The following is a 9,222-nucleotide window of genomic DNA, read 5'->3' as shown; positions in this document are numbered from 1 at the left end:
CATCGTTTCTTTTAATGAGAATGTTTCATCTGTAACTGAAGATAGTGTGGTCGGGGAGTGCAGATGATAGGTTCGAGTGTATGAGGTGAGCCTGTTGGCTTGGATTTTAGTTGTTCGTATCCTTAATCTGTTTGCTATCTTAATGCTTTTTCTTATTTATGGATTTTGTTTTTTTCTCAAAAAAAAGAACTTTCAAACCATACGTTTCATTATTTATTGTATGTTGTTTTAAACTATTATAAGTGTTTTAAATTCGTAGTTTCTACACGTATACATGTGTGATAAGATTTTTAGTACTATATAATGCTTCTGATTGAATTGGTCACCCATAACCAAGTCTCAACTTAGATGTCAAATTACCAAAAGAGTGTTATTTTAATAAAACAATAAATATTAATTTGCGGGTATTTTTTTGTATATATATATAAATTACATACTTTTAATAAGATTTGAACCCAAACCACTATAACATTTATTCTTCTCTCTTAATTTTATCATTTCAACCAAAACATTATTTAACTTTCGTGTAAATATATATGTAACATAGTTTTTTGATACGCATAGATCCAAGCTTACTATTAGAAGTGTGTCACAAAAATGTCAGTGCAAAAATATCGTCCAAAGATTAGGCCTGAGACAGTAGTTTCAAAATTTTGAGTTAAATAAGCCGGAATTTGTATGTGTAATAATAAAATATTTAATTTTAAAATAAGATTGATTTAATTCTAATTTATATAAAATAGTAATTAAAGTTTTTATTAGACACTTATTTAACATGAGTTTAAAACAAGTGATCCAATCCTCATCCCAGATATTGTATAAAATAAAATTAAAAAAACACATAAGCACCTAATAATAGGCTGTAATCTATACAGGTATTTGTTATCTTCATATTCAGTTAAAAAAATGTGCAATTTACTTACAATAACAATAAGAAGTTCCAATTATATATAAAAAAACAATAAGAGGTTCCAACATTTTATATAGGAAAAGACTTTCTTTTTTTTTTTTTGATGTTGGAACTTAGAACTTCATAGTAAGATAACAAAAGATTCACTTGTTCTCGCTCCCTAGAGATTGCTCAAGTATTCGATCACCAGGCCGACAACGGCCACCATGCATACGTAGAGGAGCGGAAAACCTACCTGAGTTATTCTAATGGCATTGGACTTCGTCTTCAACAACTCCTATAAACAGGGAAGCAAAAGTTCTTATTTACACTTGAAAAAGAAAATGGTGATCTCTTCAAGCTGATCAGTGGCTAACTACTGAAATATAGCAGTTCTCCTTGTACTGTAACAAATAAGCATCTTACACTTATGTCAGACACCCTCATTCAACAAATATTCCAAAATCCAAGTAACATAAGTGTCAAACACGAGTACTTTTTTCAGAGTTTGATTTTATGGGTTATTTATGCTGGTTAATTAGATAAAATTTCTGTTGTTAGGAAGTTTCTAATCTTTTCAGTGTGTCAATTTGAAAGACTAATTATGACAAAAATGAATGAAAATGTGACTCACTAATTCACTTTGAAGCTTGTCCTTCTCTCGAGCAACCATGCTTCTCTCTTGTGTCAGCTTCATGATGGTAACTTCAGCCTAGTGATGAACAATATATAAGGAAAACAATTAAGAATACGAGCATGCTTTTGAATTTTTTCGACTTTAATTTTTTTGAAATATTTATGTCTGATATCTATTTCCAATGCATATCTAGGCATACGAATGAATATAATAGAATCCTCTAATTATACGGAAATTTTAGAAAAAAAATTGAACGTAAACATGTTGGAAACATGTACCTGTATCATGCACTATAGCCTCCATAATCAAAGAAATAAAATAAACAACACTAACCTCTTTAAGTTTTGAATCCATAAAGCTTATCTTTGACTTCAAGTTCTCAAAATCGTCAGCTTTTGCTGATTTCAATTGCTGCACATCCTTGGCAACACTTGACTGCAAATCGCTAGCAGTAGTTAGCTCTTCTGTTTCATCTCTGGAAGTTTTAAACTGTTGAGTGCCCATAGTTGTTCCTAACTCCCCTGCATCCTTAGCAGTCTCAAACCCCATAAAATCCTCAGCAACCTAGCACAAGAGAAAATAATTACTACACTAACATCCTTATATCGATCTATGTTACTAGCATTTGAGCACGACTGTCAAATAAAGATATGTATTTCACATTGAGTATGTTATTTTTTTCAAGATTTCCATATATTCGGACAATCCTGGAGGTATACCTCTCCATAAGACAAGCTAGGCTCAATTTATTAATGGCTTTTGTGCTTACCTCGGCCTGGTTCGGCCAGAAATATGAATTCCACTTTGTGATTGAGCCCGAACTGAATTATAAAAGAAATATTTGAATCCGAACAGTTCAAGCTGCCTATATATTATTCAATTGAAAAAACAAAATTTCATGGTGCTTTTTTGTTCTTTTAAGAACTTGGTTGGGAATTCCTTTATTCCTTTTAGGTATTCTTCTTGTTGAGGGTCAGATCCTCAACAAGTCCAATATTAACCCTAGTTGGGGTTTTTGTCTCTTTACTCTTCTGAGAGCCTCGGTGAGTTCATACAGTGGGAGTGTCTCTTATTGCCCGAACAAGTAGAACCACGACAAACCAAAGAGTTTGTGCATGGTCTGACTTGACCCCGTGACTGTGGCATATAGGTCATTGATACGGGAGCATGCTACCGCTTGAGCTAGCTGGGGACAATAACGGACTGGTTAGGGTTCTGACCTCTCACACTTCTAATATTCAAAGGCTCTAATAACATAAATACATATAGAGCTTTTGGTAAAAGCTACTGTGTCGCAAAATACCAATATTACTTACTGCCATGAATGCCAATCCTGTTCTTGACAAGTTAAATTGTTTTAACTACCCGAAAGCTGAAAAGAGAACTCTCAAGATACTACAGTAAGTAGCAATGACTTCAGGACTAAATCTATTGGATGATGATGATCTTGAATCAATATTTCCACTAGATGATGAATGTGGACCAGAGACACTAATTCGTTGTTCAAACTATGACTCAATAAAGAAGATCAACACTAGATCAAGGATAAGTCATAGAGAGTAGTACTTAAGAAAGTTAAGTCGTAGACACACAAACATGGTACTAGGACATAGTATAAAGGTATTTTGACCGACTATGAGACTCGCAAGTGCTCTTTTGGCAACACAAGGTAGTCGAGATTGAACTTTTATGATGCTATGCTGTCGTTAAATGGAGTAAACTACAACTAACCTTATTATAGTAATATTCTACAGATTATCTTGCTACAGTGCTATCTCTGTAATATTGGATCCATGGTCTGTAATCAATTTCATGAGATTCTTGATGTGGAGAATCCACCAGAGTGGCAAATGTAGAGCATACAACTCATGTCATACCATAAGTGAATAATGAATTTCATGCTAGCCAAAGATTGAGAGAGAGAGTAATCGAAGAGAGAGAGAGAGAGTTAGAAACACATACTTTTGTTAAGGAAGTTTCTTACAAAGGTTTTCTTGCACAAAAACTTGGTGTAGGCAAACCCAAGGACTAGTGGACAAACTTGCCACTATTAATGAATAGTCACACCATGCATAAAGAAAATATAAAGATAAAGATAGCTAGTGAGAATCTCCATGCTAGCTTTTACAAAAGTGAAAATAAAATTACAACAAAAATAAAAACAAACAAAATTACAAAATACGAAATGACCTAGGATTGGGTTATGTCACATCTCGTGTTTTAATCATCCCATGGGAAATTAAGATGGGAGTTGTCTGCTTTTGGAAAGATGTAGTAACCAAGGATTTTAAGCCATCTTTGGTGAGATATTTTCATTTCTTCTTCTAGACATGTTTCTTGATCAAATAAGAATGGACAAGAGGCTCGTGGGATTGACAAAAGGGGGCACGGATGGCTATATTTCTAGGAGTGAACTCCAAGCGAATATGAAGCACATGGATACAAGTTATGCCTTGGAATGAAAGACAATTCTGAACCAGTTTTGTCTACGAACAAAGAAGCTATAACTGATGCAAATATGAATCTCATGAAGAGTTCAATCTTGGCTCAAGATGAATGCTGACAATATGCTTAACATGTGCAAGTCGAACGGGAAGTGATGTTTCTAGTGGCGGATGGGTGATAACACATAAGAACCTGCCTACCCTTGGGAGGGAAACAACAGCTGGAAACAGCTATCAATGTTCATATCTGTGGCCTTTCCTTGATTTGCTTGAGAACTTTCTAGCCTTATGTGACCGAGCTGAACACTGACAGTTTCATTTATGAAGAAAGATTCTAGAATCCCACAATAGAACCTCTTCAACCAGAATTTGAGTTCAGTTTGATAAAACTCCATCAACCTAAGAATCAAAGCTGGAACTGCCTATCTATTAGGATTATTCCTAGGATCCATATGAACTTGGCAGAGATTTTGATTTTATCCCGCTTTGTTATCTCACCAATGAACTCATCCAGAAGACACCAAGAAGAAAGATCCTATGAGACCATAAAGTTCCCAAGAAATAAAGGAAAGGCCATGAACATAGACATTGACAGAGAAATGTGACCAAAAGAATTAATGGAAATATCTCACCAATGATGGCTTGAAAGTCTTGGCTATGACTTCTCCTCAAATGCAAACAAAGAGTATCTTAATCTCTTGTGGGATGATTGAAAACATGAATCCTAATCAAATCTCAAGAGATGCAACATGATCTATTTATTATGTTAGCCTTATGTCTTTTCCTATTTTGTAATTTTGTGTGTTTTTATTTTAGGTTTCTAATTTTATTTCAACTTTTGTAAAAACTGGCATGGAGATTCCCACAAGCTTGTCTCTATATTTATGTATGGTGTCACTATTTATTTATAGTGACAAGTTTATCCTTTAGCCCTTAGGTTTACCTATAAAAGGCACCTTCGTTCATGGGAGGACAGACCAAGTTCTTTCATAAGAAAACCTTTGTAAGAAATTTTTTAAACAAAGCTACGTGCTTCTAAACACTCTCTTTGGTTGCTCTTTCCCTCAATCCTTAGCTAGCATGAAATCCATTGTTCATCATAGTAAGTAACGGCATGAGTCATATGCTCTACAGTTGTCACTCCAGTGGATCCTCTACATAAAAAATCTCATGACATTAATTATAAACCATGATCCAACATAAAGTGGATTGGGATTGGATCAAGGATAAGCCATAAAGAGTAGTTTGTAGGAAAGTTAAACACTAGCTACACAACCGCCGAACTAAGACATAAGATCAAGGAATTTTGGCCAACTACGAGACCCTCAAGTGCCCTTTTGGCGACACAGTCCGGTCAAGATCTGACTTTTATGATGCAATGCCATCATGACACAGTGGAGTAAACTACAACTAACCTTATTAAGGTAACTCTCTATAGATTATCTTGCTACAACGCTATCTACATTGTTAGATCCATGAGTTGGGTCGGGTTTAGGCCTGAAATTCTTTATTTGAAGCCCGACCCAGTTAGAAAACATGATTATACATTTGTCTATGCCATTTTTTGGGGTTTATATTTTTTTTCCAAAACCTCCCACGCATCTGGTAGGTCTTTGGGCCTAGGTAGATAACTTGATCCTTGGATAACTCTACTTGGAGGATCATACCTTTATACAGTCAAAGCAATAGATAAGGGAATTTCAAACTCTGATAGACAAATGCAGCCATATAACATGAAAAATGCACACTTACCTTCTGAGATGGAGGTATGTTTTCAACTCCATGCCGTGCTTTATCCCTTGGAGATGAAGTTTCATGACCTATGTCTTGTTTCAGGTCTCCATTAATTGCAGTCAAAACAGGTGAATTTGATGGGCTTGTAAGGAATACTTTCAGCTTCTTTTCTTCAATGTGTTTGCCACTTTCCTTAGAGAACTACAAACAAAAACAATCATGAAATTGTAGGAACAAAAAAGGGAACAACGATTGCATTGGCAAATTCTTACTCTGTCGGATGTAATGTCTTCCTCAGCTGTTCCAAATGGAATTACTGTACTTTGAATCAGGAACTTGTCCTTGCAAATCAAGTCAGGTGGAGCAACACGCTGAGCTTGCATGGTAACTGAATCAAACCAAAAAAAAGAAAATACCAAAAGCAATGCATTTGATATTAATAGTTGTAAGCCATATCACTTCAACTCTTTATTTTGCTTGAAATATTTGTGTTAAGACTCCCATATACAACATATATCATGGTTATAAACATATAATCCTCTCGAACCCTCTAAAGACAAGGAGAAAACACTTAGAAAAAATGAATATACCCATATCAAATATATACTCAAATCTGAAATTCACAGACAAATCCCAGTAACTTATTACGTTATCTAGATCTAGAGGTGAGTGTCATATATATGGTTATTTTTTAAAAAAGTTTTATTATATGTTTAGAGAATTATACTATGCCGTGCAAACGAATAATCATCTAGAATGGAGAGCCCCAATTACATATGCATTCCATAATAGTCCCATAAATTCTACAAGTACACTTCATTTCAAACACATCTTAGGTAAAAAAAATCTCAACAAACCCTGTAGTTTCAAACTAATTTAGTGTTAAAAATGCCAATCAAACTAAAACCATAAACAACCAAGCAACACCCATCAATGACTAACAAACCAGTTTTCAATTTGACTAGAACTGAAATCTTATCAAATAAATATAGCAGAATCCAAACATTAAACAGCTGAGTCAAGTTATACGTACCTGTAAAATCATATGTTGATTTGGGTTTAACAATGCCAGTGTTGGGTCTCACACAGTATTTCTAGGGAGAAGTAGTCTTCACCTGAAAATCGTTATTGTTGAATCTAAGTCTTAGAATTCAATTAAAAATGATCAGAAAATGAGGGGAAAAAAAGACCCAGAAACTAAAACTGGATTTTTTTTTGTTTATAAAGAAAAATACATACCTTAAAGGCTACATATTGATCAGTCTTGTTGGTCAATTGGATTAAGCATGAACTCTGTTTCTTCAACTCAACTTCAGTAAGACACAAGGCAAAGAATAAATCTTAATCAACATTTCTAGAAGTACATTAAAAACATGAAAAGGGGGAGGGGGAATTACAAGTAAATTTGAGTTCTAGAGGGTGAATTTCCAAGAGCTCAGAAGTCATGATCACTGCAAAGATTCCCAAGAAAAAAAAAGAAAATGTTAAAAAAAAAAGAGCATTAATATTTGTAAAGCAAAGAAAACAAGAAATATTGTTGAGTTTACATTATAATAATGGCGAAATTTTAAAAAAAAAAGAGAGAGAGAGGAAGAAATAAAGTTTGGAGCTGGTGGAAGCACTGCACTGCTTTGCACTCTCTGCCTTCAATTATATGTTTCGTCTACGTTAGTGGTTCAGTTCCTTTGCATCGGAGAATGTGGGCGTTCGTTGCGGTGGGTGAGTGTGGGCCTTTCCTTTTTCTTCAACTACCGGCTCCAGCTTTTACCCATTAGCCGCTTGATTTCACCCCTACTTATTGGAAAATGATGTATCCGTAGGGGTTTAAAATATAAATTATTTATTATTTATTTTTGGGTTTGATGAATAATTATTATATGTATAATATATATTTTTTAGAAAGAATGATTATTATTATTTTTGCTTACTTTGAATTTTTTTAATAATAAATCGTATTTGTGAATTCTTATTGAAGAAAATTTTATATTTAAAATTCATTTAATTTCATTATTTGAGTTTATAAAATTTTTACATAAATATATCAAATATTTTTTAAAATAAAAATAAACTTAAAATGATATATCAAAACGGATCAATATTCGCATATACCAAAAAAAATATACCCGTATGAAAACGGTACTGGCTCCCTTAAATATGGTTTGATTTAAATGAACTAAAGTATATTTATTTAAATGTGTAATTTACAGTAAGGTTGATTTTGGTATGAACGGTGGGCCTTAAGGGCATAACCATGACCCGAGCCGACTTTTTAAATTTGATTAAAATATAATTTTAGTCCCTGTATATTATGAATTTAATTTTAGAAATTTGTTTCTTTACTGTTTTTAGAATTCAGGTTAATCTATTAATACTATTATTTTTTTATTAGATTTATTAGTGTGACATTTGTTAAAATTAAATGTGATAAAAAAGTACTATAATAAACTTTAATTGATTGAAAAAGCTTAACTGTATTAACAATTAAATTTATATTTTTAAATTCAAAAAATATAGGGGGACTAGGGGTGAGTTTGGATGGGCGATTGGGTGCGGTGTGGTGCGTTTAGTTTACTTTTTGTTTCACGCTACAGTATCGCTACAATATCTAATTTCACCGCCACCGCTGTTTTTACACTAACCGTAAATAAACTCACCGCCCATCCAAACTCACATCTCAAAAGTTTCAAGATTACAACAACCTATAGCAGATGTTAACCTCTACATTTTTAACCGCCTTTACCCACTAAACTTGGAGCAGAGGGAAAAAGATAACTCTTCCGCACGTGTGTTTTCTAAAAATAATTTAAAAATAAATATTATAAAGTATATTTTTAAATAAAAATAAGTTAAAATTAAAAATAAGAAAATATTTTTTCAATGAGCAGTTGTTTTGTATTGAATAAAATTTTCACAATTAAAAAAGATCTAAACATTTTTAATTTATTTTATTAGATAATTTTAGTTTTTACTTAATTTCATTGATGATCACAGTTAAACATATTTATGTTAATTATATTAAACACATTTAAACCTATTTATAATATTTTAATAAATATATAAATTAGGGGATAAAAATATAATATTAGGAGTTAATATACTATTAGCAGGAAATTTTAATTTTGCAAGCAGAAATCAAGTTATACTCATATGTTTCAATTTTAAAAATTCATCAATAGTAACATTTTAATAATATTAGATAGTTAACATTTGCTCATCAATTTATTCATTATGTTTGGTGATTGTGTCATTAAGGAAGCCCAATTAAGGGAAGATGATCCTCCAGATAAGGGTAGGGAGGATGTTACGATGGAATAGGCATTTGGAAGATCGATGTCTTTCAAGGAATGCCTAGTAGGATCAATGGGAAGAAAGCACAATGGGAGGATGGTTCAGGAGGCTGAGGATATTGTTTTGATTAAAGGGGATGTGCAAAAAGATTGGATTGATGAAGTTTCATCGATATGCTTTTCGAAGTGGGTACACACCTTGATTGAAAAAAGCATGGCAAAGATAGTGGT

At 33.1% G+C, this 9,222-nt stretch overlaps 1 pseudogene; it reads right to left on the bottom strand.

Moving 5' to 3' along the window:
- Positions 1-850: 850 nt before the first annotated feature.
- Positions 851-7,496, bottom strand: LOC107913642 (vesicle-associated protein 2-2-like; annotated as a pseudogene).
- Between the last annotated feature and the right edge of the window lie 1,726 nt (positions 7,497-9,222).

Source organism: Gossypium hirsutum, chromosome D10 (genome assembly GCF_007990345.1).
Source record: "Gossypium hirsutum isolate 1008001.06 chromosome D10, Gossypium_hirsutum_v2.1, whole genome shotgun sequence".
Classification (NCBI taxonomy): Eukaryota; Viridiplantae; Streptophyta; class Magnoliopsida; order Malvales; family Malvaceae; genus Gossypium; species Gossypium hirsutum.
Note: the sequence above shows the minus strand (reverse complement) of the source record. Positions and strands in the feature narration are given on the sequence as shown.